This window comes from Felis catus, chromosome C2 (assembly GCF_018350175.1).
Source record: "Felis catus isolate Fca126 chromosome C2, F.catus_Fca126_mat1.0, whole genome shotgun sequence".
In the NCBI taxonomy this organism is placed as follows: Eukaryota; Metazoa; Chordata; class Mammalia; order Carnivora; family Felidae; genus Felis; species Felis catus.
In genome coordinates, this window is record NC_058376.1 from 145,349,015 (window position 1) to 145,368,125 (window position 19,111).

At 38.9% G+C, this 19,111-nt stretch overlaps 1 protein-coding gene across 13 annotated transcripts in view; it reads left to right on the forward strand.

Annotated features, from left to right (window-relative positions):
* RBMS3 (RNA binding motif single stranded interacting protein 3) overlaps positions 1-19,111 on the forward strand; it is a 1,326,374-nt gene that overhangs the window by 1,017,315 nt on the left and 289,948 nt on the right. The window lies entirely within an intron of this gene.

Sequence of the window (19,111 nt, forward strand, 5' to 3'; positions counted from 1 at the left end):
CAGAGCCTACTCTTAATTATTGTCTTGACAGCTTGCATGTAATTACACATTTTTGTTGCAACAAAGTTGTATAGAATTAACATCACCATATTAAAGAATATCATAAAACATCTATCTATCTTCAAATGCTACTATAGTTGGCTTAGGCAAAATAAGAATGGTGGTGTTGGACTTTCTAGATACAGTATTTAATGGGATGGAGCCGGATATAATGTAATGAAATGACCTTGACATACCTATAAATGAACAAACCAAAAGAACAACTCCATTGTTCACAGGAATGAATGCGACTCTTTGAATCTCCATTAGTCCCTGGTTCTATAGCTACACTGTCTGTACTCTGGTAGTTTTTTGAGGAAAGATTAAGGATTCAAAATTGTTTAAACCTGTCTCTCTTTCTCCCTCTCTCTCTTCTTTCCACCCATTACCACAGTATGGGTAATTCACATTTCTCTTCATTATAGTGTCTTCTAAGGCTTCAGAATCATGTCATTCCTCATGCAGCAACAAAGAGAAAAATATCTCACTTTCAACAAATTTGATTTGAAACTGGCAATTATATAAGGTAATGCTTAAAAAGTAGACCCTAGAGAAGGACCTAGGTGATTATTTAAGGACCAAGGTTTGTGACAGCATGGACATTTGCTCTAAACTGTATTCAACATACTCATTATCCCAATCCTAATGAGGCCTTTACATCTTATTTCAGAAGCAGTTTGCTAAGGCAAGTGTGTCATAAAAGAAACTAAGGTTTTGGTTTGTTTTCATATCTTAGACTAGTAGATCAAGTAACACAGAATCTCATTTTTTAACTTTCTTTTTTTATATTTATAGGCAAAAATTAAGTTCTGATTTTAATTGATTTAATTTGTATGCTGATATTAATCTTTTAAAAATATGTCTATTAGCCATTTCAAATCTGAGAGTTATAGATCCACATGCTTTACTCATTTTTCTATTGGTTTTTAAGTGTTTTCCATTTTTATTATAAAAATGTTAGACATCGCAAAGGTGGAGAGTACAGTGTAATGCAGACCTTTGCTCTTGTCACCCAATTAATATTTACTTATGGCCAATCTTGTTTCACTTATAATTCCATTCCTTTTCTTTCCAGATCATTGTGAAGCAAATTGTAAATATATTATAGCATCTGTAAATATTTCTGCATGCATTTTTAAAATATATAAGCCCTTGGGGCGCCTAGGTGGCTCAGTTGGTTAAGTGGCTGACTCTTGATTTCAGCTCAGGTCATGATCTCACGGTTCAGGAGATCGAGCCCTGTATCAGACTCTGCACTGTCAGTGTGGAGCCTATTTGGGATTCTCTCTCTCTCTCTCTCTCTCTCTCTCTCTCTCTCTCTCTCTCTCTCAAAATAAATAAATAAACATATTTTTATAAAAGCCCTTAAAAATAGCCCAATGCCAACATTAAAACTTAATACTCCATTACTATCATTAAATGTTCAGTATTCATAATTTCTCTCAAAAGTTTCAAACAAGTTTTTGAATCAGGATGTAAATAGTGTGTACACATGTGATTAGATGAAATAGCTCTTAAATCTTGTTTGATTTATAGGTCATCTCTTCATCTCTTCCCCTGCACCGAACTATTTTCTTTTAAATATATACAAAAGAAACCAAGTTACTTGTCCTATAGATTTTGCTACAGTATGAATTTTGTTATAGCATCCCCATGGTGTCATTTTATATGCTCCTAAGACCCTATGATCCTTGTGAATTGATATATAAAGTTTGAGGTTCGGAAAGATTACTTTGTAAGTAGTGGAATGTACTTCCACCAAGAGGGATGTAATGTTTGGTTTGTCTCATTTTTCTTTGTATGTGATGCACCAACCTTTGAGGATTATTGTCAGGATCTACTAATCCATTAGGAATGGCAAAATGGCAATATTCTAATTCTGTTATTCCTTTCTCATTTATTAGACAGGATAATTGCGTAAAAAGAAACTACTGCTTTTCAAGTGTTCAGTGACCCTGTAACACAGTGTATGTAAAAGGCAGGATACATGTTTAAGTCTTTTCTTTTATAGTCAAATGCAGTAATTTTGGAAAGGGCACCAGTAAAGTTCTTTTCATTATATTTTGTTGTATCTTGCTTTGAAGATCATTATGAATTCATGGAAATAAATATATTTGCTGGGTTTTCACCCACTGAAGTTATATCTTTTACTGACACTTAAATTGTGTCACTTGAGGAGGCCCTTGGACACCTCTTCATATGGGTTCCTGAGTCATTCTCTTGGTCTGCTCTGGCTCCCATAACAAATACCATAGATTGGGGGGCTTAAACAACAAATTTATTTCTCGCAGTTCTAGAGGCTGGAAGCTCTGAGATCTGGATGCTGGCATGGCTGGCTTCTGGTAAGAGCCCTCTTTCTGGCTTGCAGAAGATCATCTTTCTTGGTACATTTTCACATGGAGAAAGAGAGAAAAAAATACAAGCTCTCTGGCGTTTTTTTCTCTGAGGACACTAATCTCATCACGAAGGCCCCACCCTCAGAATCTTAGCTGAAACTAATTATCTCCCAAATACCCCAACTCCCAACTACCATCACACTGGGGGTGAGGGCTCCAACTTAGGAATTTTGAGAGGACACAGTTCAGTCCATGGCAGTCTTTTTGACACAATCCTGCTGTTCTTGGTTTCTTTGCTTCCAGGTCGGGCAAGATATGCTGAACTGATTTGATACTTTTCCTAATTTGGCCTTAGAGTCAGCTAATTTTTCAAAGATCTCTGTTTTGTTATTTTTTGTTTTGTTTTGTTGTTTTGTTATTAAGTGGGAAATGGTAATTAAAACGCAAAATCTGGGCACTGAATGTGCTCACTGCTTTTGGTTTGGTCATTGTTTTAATGGGCAGAAACAGGATTTTTTTTTTCCCCAAGATAAAATACATCATGATTTCATAAACACATTTCCAATTCAAATTCAGGACTATTTATTTGTGTGTGTGTGTGTGTGTGTGTGTGTGTGTGTGTGTGTGTTTAACCTCACTGAGCTTGTGTCTATATCCCTTTTCTAAAAATCTTGGCTTTTATTTATTTTTATTTTTTTATGTTTGTTTATTATTTTTGACAGACAGAATCAGAGTGCGAGTGAGGGAGGAGCAGAGAGAGAGGGAGACACAGAATCTGAAGCAGGCTCTAAGCTCTGAGCTGTCAGCACAGAGCCCCACGCAGGTCTTAAACCCATGAGCCGCAAGATCATGACTGAGCCAAAGTCTGATGCTTAACCGGCTGAGCCACCCAGGTGTCCCTAAAAATTTTAGTTTTTAAGGACATTATCAGCTTCCTTCTCTTTTGCAAAATGAATATTAGAATAACAACAAAATCTTACTACCCACAGTATGATACTGAAAGTTTAAAATATTTTTGCAGTCCTTTGTTTATTTCCCTTAAGGTATATCCCAATTGAGATTTGTAGCAAGATTACTGTCTATTCAAATCAGTTTGTAAGGATCTTCTCTGTGTGCTTATGACACTAACTGTATCCTCCTTGGGTTTGTTTATTTTACTTTCATTTGTGTGTGTGTGTGTGACGGCTTTATTTAATTTTTATGATAATTATGTAAAATGATAATATGGTTCCAAAGTAAAATTTATAAAACACAGTATATTCAAATAAGTCTTATTTGTATCCCTTTCCTCTCCACCCCCTTCCTTCCTTCCTTCCATACATAAATATATTTTTAAATTACAGCTTATCCCTTATTTTTTTATTATAGGCAAAAATAATGTGTGTGTATTTCCACTCCATCCCCATTTTTGTAAAAGACAAATGATAGCATAGTATTCATAGTTGTCTCCATCTAGCTTTCTTCACATAACAATATGTCCTGGCACTCCCTTTACAATAGCACATGTCAACACCCCCCATTCATTTTTGTCAGATGCATAGATTTCCATTTTGTGAATATATCACAGTTTCATAAGTAAGTTCAAAATAGGTGGACAATTGACTTGTTTCCAGCTGTTTGTTATGAAAATACTGCTCTAAGGAAGAGCCTTTAGCATACACAAAGAATTTTTCTGTAAGTAACTTTTGATTCCGATGCACCGCCAGTTCCTAACGGCTAAACTTCAGAATGTGCAAAGATAGAGATAAAAATAACCTATAAATAACCCAAAGGTGATTACCTTGGGGTAATCACTGAATAAAGGTTAATCACTATGAACCTCTTTCCTTCCAGTTTTCGTTCTGTTTGCACAAACCCTCAACCCTAAAAGCAGAGATTGTTGTAAAGATGTAGACTCCTGTAGCCTTCTTTCAGCTAGCATTGTGGTTTAAGTATTACCTGTTTTCAAAAACATTCTCAATGAACATCATCTTGATGCCTGCATAATGTTGTCAGATTATAATTAACAACTTCTCTGTACTGTATAGACACATTACGCTTTCTGACACATATTGATACACTGCCAATAAGGAAAGGTGTTGTGATTTGTAATGTAAACAGCACTCCATGTATGCCGATGCTATCCGTGCACGAGACCTCCTTCTGATGACGATTTGGTGGATCTGGGGCAGGACCTGAGACTCTGCATTCCTGACAGATGCCCCAGTGAGCCATTGCTGCTGGTGCCTGCAGAGTACAGTTCTTCAAAAAGCGCTTATGTAAGGGATGATCATGGCCCAGTATTGTATTTTACTTCCTGTGAGATCGAACAAGGGGGCTGGACTTAGCATGAGTACTTACATGCTACACACCGGACCAGGTGGCCTCTGGATATCCTCTCTCCCCTCTGAGCCCTTTGATCCAAGGGACAGTTTTTTCTAACATTTCAGTATCTGCCCTTAGGTCTATTTTTGGTGGGTTACAGTTAAACTTCAAAATGTAGAGGATCTTTGTTGTGATAAGCTAGGGAGTAATATCTCAGTGAAGGCAGCAACGGTAAGGGCTTCTTCCTCATTTTACCCCATGTGCTGTTGAGTCAACACCAAACTGTGATGTGTTTGAAGCTCTTCCAGTGATGTAGGTCATGTGAAAGACCTGATGAGGCTCCAGAATTTCCCTGGAATACATGTTGCCTTCATCCTTTGCAGGGCTCATGTACCCATTTTTTTTTCATCATGCAGATACTTGGTTGGCTGGCTCTAAGAGTATAGTGATGAATAGCAAATTATACCTGTTTTCAAGGGTCTTAGAGTTTAGGAAGTTAGACAGGGAAGATAATTATAATTATAGAACTTTACGTGTGGTAAATACTATAGTAAGTTACAAGTAGGCACAGAGGAAGGAATCATAACACAATATTTTAGGACTGTGGTTCAGGAAAATTGAAGACAAAGGTATAAATTAGCCAAGGGAAAAAAGAGAGGGGGTTCTGGAAGGAGGGAATATTCTGCAGGAAGATTTAGAGATTCAAAAGAGAAAGAAGAAAAACAAAAAGGCAAATTGAGGAACTGTAAGTAATCTGTCCTGAGGATACAGGGAGAGGTCATGAGTTGTGTATGTGTGTGTGAGTGTGTGTGTGTGTGTGTGTGTGCTGGGGATAGGGACCATTTTACTATAGAAAAGGGTGAAGAAGTTAGAGAGATATGTAGGTCATGATCTCACTGTTCGTGAGTTCAAGCCCCACATCAGGCTCTGTGCTGACAGCTCAGAGCCTGGAGCCTGCCTCATATTCTGTGTCTCCTTCTCTCTCTGCCCCTCCCCGGATTGCGCCCGCTCGCTTGCTCTCTCTCTCTCTCTCTCTCTCTCAAAAATAAATATGAGAAAAATTTATTTTAAGTTAAAATTTTAACTAGGGAATGTCACCCCCCTAAAAACAAAAACCAGACAACCTAAAACCCCACTTCCTGCAACTCAAGAGAATGAATTGCTCAGTAACACACCTGAAGGTTGACAAGACTGATGTAGCCCCCTAGGGAGGCTAATAATGACTCATGTTTATGAGTGTGTCAGTGCTAGATTTAACTCTCAAACCACTCCTTTAGGTGTATGTCTTAATTATAATCGTCCTCATTTACACTTACCAACACTAGGCCAAAAGCATGGTTGAACTACACTTCTGCAGCCTAGAACTTGGCAGTTGTAGAAACACAACCTGAACTCCAGTAGTTTGCTTCCAGCATCCATTTCGGGCTGTACCGCCTTCCTCACGGAAAGGCACAATGCATCTATATTTCTCTCCTGGGCGCACCAATACAATGAAAAGTTCTATATATGCCAATACATTCCTGGAACATACAGACGTATTTTATTTTATTTTATTTTATTTTATTTTATTTTATTTTATTTTATTTTATTTTATACATTGAAACAGAGGCAAAAATTAAGTGAATATTTAAAATTTATACAAACCTTTCAGAATAAGATTGGGCATCTGGAATCTTGATTCTCAATCTGATAACTCTAACCTAATAAGGTGAGTTTTTACCGATTGTGTAGTGATTGACTTGCTAGAAATGGAATAATGAAGAACACTTTGCTATAACATGGCGCTTGCTGCCAGAGCAGAACTGTAAGCCAGCCACTTGTGTGAATATTCTGGGCTCTACAGAAATATTAGCATACTTCCTACCCATAACGCTTTGCAGATTACGTTCAGATGCACCTCTTAAATTACATGTCTTAAGAAGTGTCTGGCATCTTTTCTCCTCAAAATGTTTGCTATATATGGTGTTTTTTACACTTTCACCCACCTTTGTGTTGAGTCCTTGCCCCCTACTGAATTAAAAGAATATGTACAGATATTTTTAAAATGGCAATAATAATGCCTATTTTACAGGATTATTTCGAGAGAACACATATGAAGTGATTGGCGCCTGGTCAGCATTCAACCAATTTTAGATCAGTAAATTTTGTTTTCTTCCTTGGCACCATAGTTGCATTATCATTATTTAGAAGTTCTGAGATTACTTTCCAAATTGTTGTGTTGGTTACAAGCTTTCTGATTGAGACAATAAAAAATGTTAGATCCGAGTGGAGAATTTGGATTTTTGACAGGATTAAAAAAAAAAAGTAACATTTCAGTCTACTCTGTCTGTACCCAAGAGTTCGCAGAGTTTACCCATAAAGATGAATTTTTGTTTTTATAGAAGAGGGCAACAGGACATTCATTAGCTATTACCATTGCTTGACAATGTTAGAGCTGAATTCCAAATGTGTAAAGTTAGCAAGACCCTTGTCACATGACGACTGGCTATATTAAAAGGTGACCTTATGGTTTTCCAAGGGGACATGCTTCTTCGTGTCAATTCCCTTGTGTTTGTTACTACACAGTGGGTTTCAGCTAGAAAGGGGCTAATTGACTCACCAAATGAAGAAATAGCTTCTTCAGTCATGTCCAGAGTGAATGGCAATCCCAATACACTGGAGGGTAAGGAGTTGAAAGACTTCTTAGCACCTGCATCCATGCATGTCTCATTTAAATCTAGTATTTTGGGGGCGCCTGGGTGGCGCAGTCGGTTAAGCGTCCGACTTCAGCCAGGTCACGATCTCGCGGTCCAGGAGTTCGAGCCCCGCGTCAGGCTCTGGGCTGATGGCTCGGAGCCTGGAGCCTGTTTCCGATTCTGCGTCTCCCTCTCTCTCTGCCCCTCCCGCGTTCATGCTCTGTCTCTCTCTGTCCCAAAAATAAATAAACGTTGAAAAAAAAATTTAAATCTAGTATTTTGCATGAAGCTTAAAAAGTAATTTTCATGCAAAAACAAGTAAATGAGGCAAGTCCCCCCACTTTTCCTTTGGATCAGGACACAGTCCTTAAAAGTGGCACATTATGCAAATGAAGTTCATATTAGTCTCCCTTGCTGCTCTTGTAACATGACAAATCACATTTTGTAGGAGCTCTTCTTTTTCTTTGAGGCCAGAGAAGTCCTTCCAGAGCATAAGAGAGCCTTTAAGTATAGCCCTTAAGCACAAAGATTGAAACCATGAAATTGCACATGGTAATTATTTAACAATGGGACTTAGGGGCACCTGGGTGGCTCAGTCGGTTAAGTGCCCGACTTCTGCTCAGGTCATGATCTCACAGTTCGTGAGTTCAAGCCTCGCATTGGACTCTGTGCTGACAGCTCAGAGCCTGGAGACTGCTTTGCATTCTGTGTCTCTGTCTCTCTCTGCCCCTCCCCTGCTCACACTGTCTGTCTCTCTCTCTGAAAAATAAATAAACATTAAAAAAATCATTAAAAAATAAAATAAATAAAAATGGGATTTAATTAATGCAAAAATTTACCAGAGTTTATTTTTTCTTGTTGTGAATAATTAGAGTTCATTTGTTTTACCCTTTACATTTTCTTCAGTTATTACCTACATGGAATCAAACCTAAGCCAACCTTAATTCACAGAGAAGTATAATCACGTCACAAGGTTATGGTGAGGACGGAGACTCAGGTATTAGTGTTACTATTCAGATTTGAGAATTAGGATGATTCTCACTGCACACAGTTTATGTTGCTATTCACGGAAGGAATTATGCTAATTTCAGGTTTGTTTACTGCCTGAAAACAAGAGAATAAGGGGTACTGGCTGAGTTTTCCCTCATTCTTCAACAAAGCAGCAGGTGGACCAGCACGGGCTCTACATTCCCTTCCGTGACTGTCATTCACATCAAGCCGGTTCTAGCAATTGTCAGCCATTGAAGCTCCAAGGACATGATGTCACCCGCTGAAGCCTTCCAGTCTGTTGTGACAGAATAATTGGTCCCTGGTACAATGGAAGCATATGCTGTTGATTGCAAGAATTCTGCCACTTGATGTCAGGAAGAGAAATCATAAACACTTACTAATCCACAGTATGCCTAAAATTGTCATGAAAACCCCTCTCACAGAGACTTTCATCCTGGAATTTATAATTACTTGCTTTCTATAGCATAACCCCAATATTCTGTTTTTCGGCATCGATACTTACGGTTTCCCCACCTCTAGTAAAGTCTCTGAAAAGACCGAAGTATCTATCCTGATTTGCTGTGTTCTGGAAGAAGTGCTGTGATATTGTCATGACATTAACCAAGAGTGACACATAATGAAGACTTCCAGGTCTGAGCAGGCTCAGTTGCCACGCCTCATTGTTTATCCCACAGGCAGCACTGGGGTGAAGGGGAGCTGTCTCCAAAAGACATCTCCATGGAAGTCTGAGTGAAGCTTAGATTCAGGATCTGGCAGAGCTCACACAGTATGAATACACGTACCCCACTACACCACTCTCCCACAAGAGACTCTTCATGCAGAACAACCAGTGACATCTTGAAACACTTCCAGATCTTCAGGGATGGAGCCATGAATGGAAAGAACGCTCACAAAGTCAGTCACCATCATTTAAATGTTCTGTATCTAACAGAGAGATGCTTTAGCAACACCAACGCGGCTCATATATTTTTCCCTAAAAGCTTTACGTATAGGACATTTTTGTTATTGCTTTTCCATATCATCCTAAGAACAGAAGACAGTGATAGGAAAACTGAAATCCCAGAGTTACCTCGTATCTATTTTCTTGGATCAGATAGCTTGCCACTTATCTGTTCTTGAAAGAATTCTGAGACCTCGGAGAGGGCACCATTGCATCTCTGTGAGATGGCAAATAAATGGTGAGAGGCATGTTGCATAAAACTCAAGTAAGGCATATTGTAGGAATTGTCTCTTCCTTCATATGGTTAAAGCATCCAGGAGACGTGAAGGAATTGCTTAGAATTAATGTCTTTCATGAAAGGTAGCTTTTTCGCATCTGGAAAATGTTGTTCTGTATTAATGTTTCTGTTCACAAATAACCATAAAATATAATGTTTTATCACAGGTATTTGAAACAAATTATGGCAATGCCTGCAGTTTCTCTTTTAAAGATTATTGTTGTGAGAAATGAAGAAAGCTGTGTGAAATAAGCCAGAGTTAACTATTGTGACCAGGTAGATTTTGCTGATTGAGCTAATAAACACGTTCATCCTCATAGCTCAAACATTTAGATGTAATATCAGGGATTAATAATGACATTTTCCATATTTAAATCAAAGGTCTTTTCCTAATTTTAATTTTTTAATCAGGTCTTTCCTGGACCTGTTCACTTTAGAAATACAGTCCAGTGTTAAAATGGCTTTTCATAAGTATAACAATGAGCTAATTATCACTGTCTTCAACATAAAAACAAAAGAAACATCTAACAAGAAAGACCTGTAAATTGGTATTTTGGGGGGGAAAAAGCTGACTTTTTTCCCCTATTTTTTCCCATATGAAAAAGTATCCCTTGATTTTTCTTTGTCTATTCTTCAGACTCACGTAAGGCCAAACTAGACACAATTCGTGTTTACAGAAATCAAAGACACTTTTCTTTTTTGGTCCCCTGCCATTTCTCTCTGCATTGGGACAATTTCTTACTGTGTTTCTTGCCAAACAGGGGGAGCAATGGAAAGCTGTCAAGTGCCAGTAAGCGCATTTGAGAGAAGACAGGTCAAGGTTTTTCATTTTAGAAATCCTACGAAATACAGAACAGCTTAGAGCCATATGCTGTGATGCTTCCAGGACACTTTTATTGTGGTGTGTGTTATTGTTAAGTTCCATTGAACATCCAGTGATTGGCCCAGCCTGTGGGATGGCCCTCTAGTGTGACAGTGTCAGACGTTCCTGGTGGCAGGCTTGATATGGGCTGATTGCTCCTTCCATTCAGAGAGCATCATGCCTTTTACAGTAAAGGGAAGAACAAAGCCCCTCCTGACTGACAGCAACGTATGCTGCTTTTGTTTTTAATTCTTTAACACTTGACAGTCTTAGATCGTACTTTATACAAGGAGGTCAATTTCCAAAGCGCCCTTTCTTTAGAATTCAAGAGGCGAGAGGATAAATTGAATATGACCTTCAGTAGTGATTATCTCTTCTTTTCATTTAGATATCAAATGGAAAGTTTGGAAGCCTGCTGATTATGTTATTGAATAGTCACTGACCTAAGCCTTGAGACATAAAAGTAGCCACTACTTTGGAGGCATGGCTAGTTTGGGTTCTAAATGTAGGCAAGAATGTTAAGAATTTACTCAAATTGTTGACTGCAACAGGTGTTCTAGTAGAGAAGAATAAAATAATAAGTAGGGTAATCCCTACAGAGTTGCAATCAGATTTTATGGGAAATAAATAAGTTTCCTTGCTAATGTAATAAAAGCTGTGCAAATTTAATTTCTTGTTCATTGTCATTATCTAGATTTGATATTCCCACTGAGATGTCAAGGGAAGTCTCAGGGGATTGGGATGATTCTAGCAGTAACCACTGTTGCATCAGTGATGGGATGGGCTGGATACAAGCCACTCACCTCTCATGAGAAGCTAAGAATTATGGGTGGGATCCCCTACACTTGTTTCTTCTAAATCTATCAGCAATCATAGTAAGAGAGCTAACTAACCTTGGAGGTATGTAAGGATATGATGACCCCGGACATGCCACCCAAATGCCCCTTTAGTGAAGAACTTACTGCACCAACCACTGGGAGTGCTGTTGATAGATAACCTTCAGGTGTCAGCTCCAGTGCAGGGGGCCACTTGGCCTGAGGTCATGCCTTTCTTGGGGTGGACCACCACCAAAGGCTGATCAGTATTGTGGTGTTAATGCCTGACCTCCGTGGCTCAAATCAGAACAACTAAGGGCTATTTTAGCTCTGGAGCTCCCACAGGGCCAACTGAGGTAAGGCATGCATCATGGCTCAATTTCTCCTTCTGTCCACTCAGGCCTCGTTGCATTCCCTTTTCCAGGTAGCAATCCCAGAGCCTTTCCTTAATACACAAGATGCTTTCTGCACTCCATGTCAGGGTCAGCTTCCCTAGGGATCCAAGATGCAGCCAACATGCAGCTAGACACATCCAGGATTCTTTACTGGATTATTTGCAGTTACAATGGCCAGTGATCTTACAGGACTGTAATCCTGTTTTGTGTTTGATAAGTCTTGTTAGCAATGCAGCCAACTTCACAACTAATATTAAAATGATAGAAAGGTTATGTGAATGAGTTGAAGGAAGGGCCCCAAGCCTGTATCTTTACATCTGCAATTAGTTGTCAGCTCTTACACAATTGGGGAAAATCAAAAGACTATATTCTGTGTAGGGAGATGTATATTGGCTTTAGCGTATGCACAAGTTTTGTTGTTGTTCAATTTTTGTTTTTATTTTATACAGTATTTTTAATATAATTATTTTGAGAGAGAGAGAGAGAGAGAGAGAGAGAAGAGAGAAGAGAGAGAGAGAGATCGCAAGCAGGCTCTGCACTGTCAGTGTGGAACCTGACACGGGCCTCGAGCTCATGAACGGTGGGATCATGACTTGAACTGAAATCTAGACTCAGATGCTTAATTGACTGAGCCACCCAAGCGCCCCATACTTTATACAGTTTTTGAGTTATGTGCATAGTCCTATGAATTTTTTCCTTAAAAAAAAAACTTCTACCCTTTTGATTTAAGATTTTAAAGAATTATTGCCTTCATTATCAGTACTCACTGATGCTGCCAATTCAATTATCTGCAATGGAGGCCAGTGGTGGCCAAGAAAAACTAAAACAATGAATTATCCAGCATCATTTATGTTTTTTCCTAAGTACTTTTTTCCTACATTTGAATACAAATGCCTCATATAATGCACATTTAAAAATATAACTTTTAAATAAACTGCCTGTGGATAATTGAAAAGAAGACTATATTTACATTTGATTCTTTCTCTAAGAAAGCTGTAATCATATATAATCATCAAGATAAAATAGTATCTTCCATAAAAGTCATATTTTTGGTATTTTATCAGTCACAAAGAAGACTGAAAAGCAGTCGAGTGAATGTGGAGTCAATTGAGTGAAGGGAGAGTTAAAAGACACTTGGGGGAAAATGAGTTGCCATTTCTCACATTGCGTTTATAATTTCCTTAGCAATTGCGAGTAAAATAGAAGAGGATGATTCATGTGAGAAATTGACATTACCTATTTCAACTTGTTTGTTACATGTATGAAAATTTTCAACGAAGCAATTTTGATTTTAAAAGCTTACCCATTTGCTATTGGAAGTTTTATTTCTTTGCCTTTTCAGACTTATGAATAAAAAGGACTCAGACTTTATGAATTTACTTGGACTTTTCTTTTTTCTAGTTGAAGGGAGATATTCATTAGGGAAACTAAATTTAAACATTCTCTTTCTGCCTTAGTCGGTAGTAAATAATGGTATCTTAGTGATAGTAAGAGCTACATTTCATTACATGTATCTTTTTTCCTTCCTTCCTTCCTTCCTTCCTTCCTTCCTTCCTTCCTTCCTTCCTTCCTTCCTTCCTTCCTTCCTTCCTTCCTTCCTTCCTTCCTTCCTTCCTTCCTTTTGAGAGCACGTATGTGTGCCAGCAGGGGAGGGGCAGAAAGAGAGGCGGAGAGAAAATCCCAAGCAGGCTCCACGTGGTCAATGCAGAGCCCGACCAGGGCCGTGAGATAATGACCTGAGCTGAAATCAAGAGCTGGCGCTTAACCTACTGTGCTACCCGGGCACCCCACATACATTTTTTGGCCAGGCCCTATACTAGTGATTCAAATATATTTTCTCCTTGTTTCTCCAGAAGTCTTGTGAAGAAGTTCACGTTAAACCTATGAGAAGCTAAGGCTCAGAAAATCTAAGTAAGTCACCAAAGGTCACACAGTAGAAAGTAGTGTACCTACAATTCAAGGTCAGGCAGCCTGCCTCTGACATCTGTACTCTTTTCAAAATGCTGAGCAGTAGTGGATGGCTGCTCTGTGTCATCAAAAGGAATAAAATTCAGCTTCAAGTGAAAATGTAGTGTGTTAGCTCTTCGTGCAGTTTAACTTCCATTCTAGGCACGTCACTGTTTTTTGGTTTTTTGGGGTCTTTTTGGAACCTCTGAAACTGAGTTTAAGGAGTTACTGTTCTCCTTGGAGACTTCTAAGTAGTATCAGGCTGCCCCTTTCATATTTTTTATTACTTGGCCGTGAATGTAATGATATGCCTTATGGGAATGCTTCCATTTCTCTATTTTTCAATGTGAAGAATTGTTTATATAATAGCCATTATAATCTATGCTAAGGGAAATTACTTCATTCATCAAAAAATAGTTGAGAACCTACTAGGTGTTAGACACTGTGCCAGGCATTGAATATAAAATAGTAAAGAAAACAGACATTGTATCTATTTTCATGGTGTTTATTTTCTTGTGGGAAGAGAGGCAAGCAATATGAGTTCTAGGGAATGATTTATTATAATTTGCTTTAATGAATTTATCCATGAGCTGCTAACCTTCTTAACCTGAGGACATTCTGAAATAAAAGGGATTTACTTCTTCTAAAGAAAACATTTTTCCTTATCTCTGCCTTGAAAATAATAAAATGTTATTTAAAAAAATGCATGGGTCAACATAAAGTGGTATCTAAAAAAGCAGGATTTGAGGCATGCATTTGCCTATTAACATGACCCAGAAGAACTTTCCATTGTTATAAGTAGCAGTGATTATTATATGTGCTTTATATGGTTTTTAAAGTGTTCTAAAACATGTAAATGATTATTTTCTTTTTTTTATTTCCAATCTTTTTTTCCCCAAAATGTTGTATTCAGTATGTTTAACCCAATTGATACAGCTAAATACACAAAGATGTTAAGCCCTAAGCTTTTCCATGACCGTTCCCAAATATTGGGTCATTCTTCTCAACACATTAGCTCGGATAGCAGCCAGTTCCACAAAGAACTAATCCTCATTATAACCCTGTCCAAAGCTTAGTGTCATCTTCCTATTTATTGGAGCTGGATTAGATTCATGACCCCCACCTCTACCAATTTAACATGTAATTTTGGCCAATTGTTGAACACATCACTTAGACTTTCCTGGAAATGATTTTCTCCACATTTGTTGGCACTCTAAGCAGTCCTGAATATATTTGGGAAGAGAGTTTCGATGTTTTGTGTCTGTGGATTTGGCCTGAATGTGGATAACTGGGTTGCATTCCTGGTTTTGAAGGAGCCTGAAGCATGGCCCAGGAGGTTGCCTGATGAATACAGTCATGGAATTTGGAACTGGACGAGACCTTAGAGACCACCTAATCCAACCATTTCAAGCAGATGCAGAAACTCCAGAGCCAAAAGGGGTCAAATGACTAACCCAGGGCCTCAGAATGAGCTGGAGGCAAAAGCCAGGCCGGAATCCAGTTCTCTCCTCCAAGGGTCACCCTCTTCCCATGGCTCCGTACAAGGCTCTAACCTCTGGCGTGCCTCATTCTTAGTCTAATAAATAGGACGGATGATTGTAAACTTTGGAAAGGTTTAAATTGAGGATCAGGGCACCTGGGTGGCTCCGTCGGTTGAGTGTCAGACTTCAGCTCAGGTCATGATCTCACGGTTTGTGAGTTTGAGCCCCGCCTCTGGCTCTGTGCTGACAGCTCAGAGCCTAGAGCCTGCTTTGGATTCTGCGTCTCCTTTTCTCTGCCCCTCCCCCACTTGTGCTCTGTCTCTCTCTGTCTCTCAAAAATAAATAAATGTAAAAAAAAAGTTTTTAATGAGGATTAACTATTGTCTTTTGTGATTGTGTGGCTCAACCCTAGTAAGGAAAGTAATCAGGCAAACCAAGTGTATTATTTATCAATGCAAAAGTAAATACTAGCATAACTACTAAAGGAGTAAAAAATTCCTCTATCTTTGGGTGGCTTGTGAATAAGAGCACTATATTCTTGCTGTTCCTTTTCTCCTCTGTATGTGCTTAACTATGATACAGTATTTTTTCCCTCACAGTAAAGCCTACAGCTTAGAGGATCAGAAACTTCCCCCTTAATTTGTTTTTTGTGGCTCATTATCTAGGAGAAGGCTATTTTCTGTTTTTTACAAAGGGAGATTTAAAGTCATCCCTAACTTTTTTATGAGGATGTGATTTTGGCAACAGTGAAACTTATAACCTTCCTCGTGACAGGTTGCTATTACAAATACCTATTAGATAATACTGAGTATTGAGCTTTTATTAAATATTGCGATTCAAGCAAATCCCCTTGTACCACAGATTACATATTTTTTTGGTAAAATCTGTAGAAAAGTTATCAATTGCATGGCATTTCTTCTTCCCGTCTCTTTCATTAATGTTCACATCCAGGCCTTGGTAGAATCTCTTCACCCTCTCCTGGCTCAGGTGTCTGCCTACTGACCCCATATAAGTGTTATTAAAACCCTTAAGAGATATTATAATAAGGTCCTTCACACTGAAGAGAAATATAAGATGTACTGTGCCATTCTCCTAGGCTCCCTGGTATATTAGTCCTAGAGTGAAAAAAGAGACTGATGCAAACCTACAGACAGCCTAGTCCCTAGAGGACTTGTTTTTTCCTGATTCTGTGAGTATACCACATACTTAGATGGCCACATCCTATGCTGCCTCCTCTCGAGAGGAGACTAACTCTGCAAAAGAGATGTATACCATCGAGAAAGTGAGAATAATCATCATACTTGTATCTTGTGTAGATTTCTGACATAGGAAAATTCTCTAGTCCTTGCCCCTCCACTTCACTTTCTCTTTAAATCTGCTAGAGGGGTGCCCAGGCAGCTAAGTCAGTTAAGTGTCCAGCTCTTGATTTCAGCTTTGATCATGGTCTCACAGTTCACAAGATCGAGCCCCACATTGGGCTCTGCACTGACTGCAGGGAGCCTGCTTGGGAATCAATCTCTCTCTCTCTCTCTCTCTCTCTCTCTCTCTCTCTCTCTCTCTCTCTCTTTCATTCTCTCTCTCTCTAAGTAAATCAATCAATCAATCAATCAATCAAATGCTAGAAAAAAAAACATGAGAAAGGGCTCCCTCCCCTAATGCCTGCTCACACACCGTATCCTTGCTTCCTCTAAGCACGTACACTGTCTTTAGAGCAGTGAAACCAGCTCCAAAACTTTGCTAAAAATCAATTCTTTTTTTCAACAAATATTTATTGAGCACCTACTATGTGCCAAGATATTTTATAGGAGCCAGGGCCACATGAATGAATAAAGCAAATATATGCATATATATATATATATATATATATATATATATATATATACACACACACATATATATATAATGTATGTATATATCTCCTACTCCATGAGGCTTATACTGTCCTAGGAGAGAAAGATAACAAAATAAGAAAAATATGGTAAGTCGTATTGTTCTAGAGGAAAATATGGCATGTAAAGGGAGTGAGGTAAAGATATCTGTGTGCAATTCTAAATAAAATACTCAGGGGTGGCCTCTCTGAGGTGACATTGTTACAAAGATCTGAAAGAAGTGAAGGAGAGAGCCAGGCAATACTCTGGGAGCAAGATGATTCTAAGCAGAGGAAACCTCAAGTGTAGAAGTCCTAAGGCAGAAAAATTCCTTGAGTGTGTGAGGAATATCAGGGAAGCCTGAATGGCTAAAGTAGAGTGAGCGAGAGGCAGAAGAAATGGTAGACTAGGGCTTCTAGGTCATTTTTTGGACATTTGCTATTATTCTGAAATGGAAACCCTTGAGATTTTGAGCAGGGAATTTATATGACCGAATGTACAGTTTAGCAAGGATTACTCAATCTATGGAACTGCTGAGTTGAGATTAACTGTATAGGTGGGCAAGGGTGGAGGCAGGGAGACCAGTTAGGAGGTGATTGTAATAACCCGGCACAGAGACCAGAGTGGACTGGACCAGTGGGCAGCAGTAAAGGTGGGAAGAAGCCGTTGAATTCTGAATGATTTTGAAAGTAGAATTAATAGGGGTCAGTGATGGAATGCAAAAGATAAAAGAAGGAAGAGTCAAGGATAACTTCCAAGTTTTGTGACCTGAGCCTTGGAAGAGTTAGCATTACAAAGTGAGGAGGGCTGGGAAGCAGTGAGCTGGGGCAGGAGTGAGTTGTATGTCTCAAGCCTGTGAGACATCCAAATGGAAATGTTCAGTAGGTGGCTGGGGATAGGAGTCTAGAGATGAAAGGAAAGGACAGGAGTGGAGGTGGACTTTGGGTTGGATTTTAAACTCATGAGATTTGGTAAGATAACCTTGGTAGGGATCGCACGTAGGGGAGGGAACACAAGGTATAGATGAGAATGGATATTCAGCTCTCTTCTTCCTAGAAGCACAAAGATGAAGTATATTTAGTAGGTTACTTTATCTTACTTTTTTTTTCCATTCAACATGTCAGGTAGGATTAGGTCATAGAAAGTAATTTTAGGTATTTTGGCACGCACATGCACGCACACATGCACACAAGCACTCAGGTGATAGCTCTGAAGAAATGGGGGCAGCATTGAATAGGCTCTTTTTTGAAACTTAGCCCATGATAAATATAGCAGAAGTTACAGCCTTAAGGCAAATCTTTCTTCCTTGGGCTAGGTTTGTTTATTTAGGTAGGTGTTCTGTATATTTTCTATGTTAGAAAGTACAAGGGGATCTTGTGTCATTTCATCAGATAGATAATAGCGAATTGTTTTAGTCTTTTTTTTTTTTTTGGAAAACAATTAAAAGTCATAACTTCTTGAAGATAATTCCATTCTTCCGTGTCCCTCACCTTCACCCACACTACATCTGCCCAATTAGTGGTTTTGTTTGAAATGCTGGTTTTCAAGAGCATTTTCCAGAAGGTGATTTCCCTGTCCTTTGTGAATTGTAAACTAATGGCCTCCAGTCAAGCATTTATTTCTTTAACGAAACTGTGTGAAATCCAGGGGCTGGGTGAGCTGCCCATATATGTCAAACACTGTGCTCACGGGTATTTCATAAATGTCCTCACCTGTCTCACCCAGCAGCTCCGTGATATTGGTAGAATGAGCTTCATTTATGGCTGAGACAGATGAAATTCAGAGAGACTGGGCAACTGGTCAAGTAGTAAAATGAGTGTTTCTAACTCAACTCCCCTGTTTTCTCTGTAGACCATACTGTGTTTCCTCGCAGCTCTACCTTTCCACACTTTTCCAAAATTTCTACCTATAGCGTAAGCCGTGTAGATCATCCTAAAATTATGCGTCTTCCTGCTGTTACTTTGCTGAAATCAGTGCACATTGTCTTCCAATCATGTGACTAAGACACATTTCAGTAGTGCGCTGTGATGGCACCATCTTCCCTTGGAGAAGCCCCTTGTACATTCTGTGTGCAAATTCCTTACTCATCATTGCCTGCTGAGTGGCTGTTTCTGTCACCGGCCTTTGTTTTACAGACTTGTTAACTGAGAAGCGAAGAACC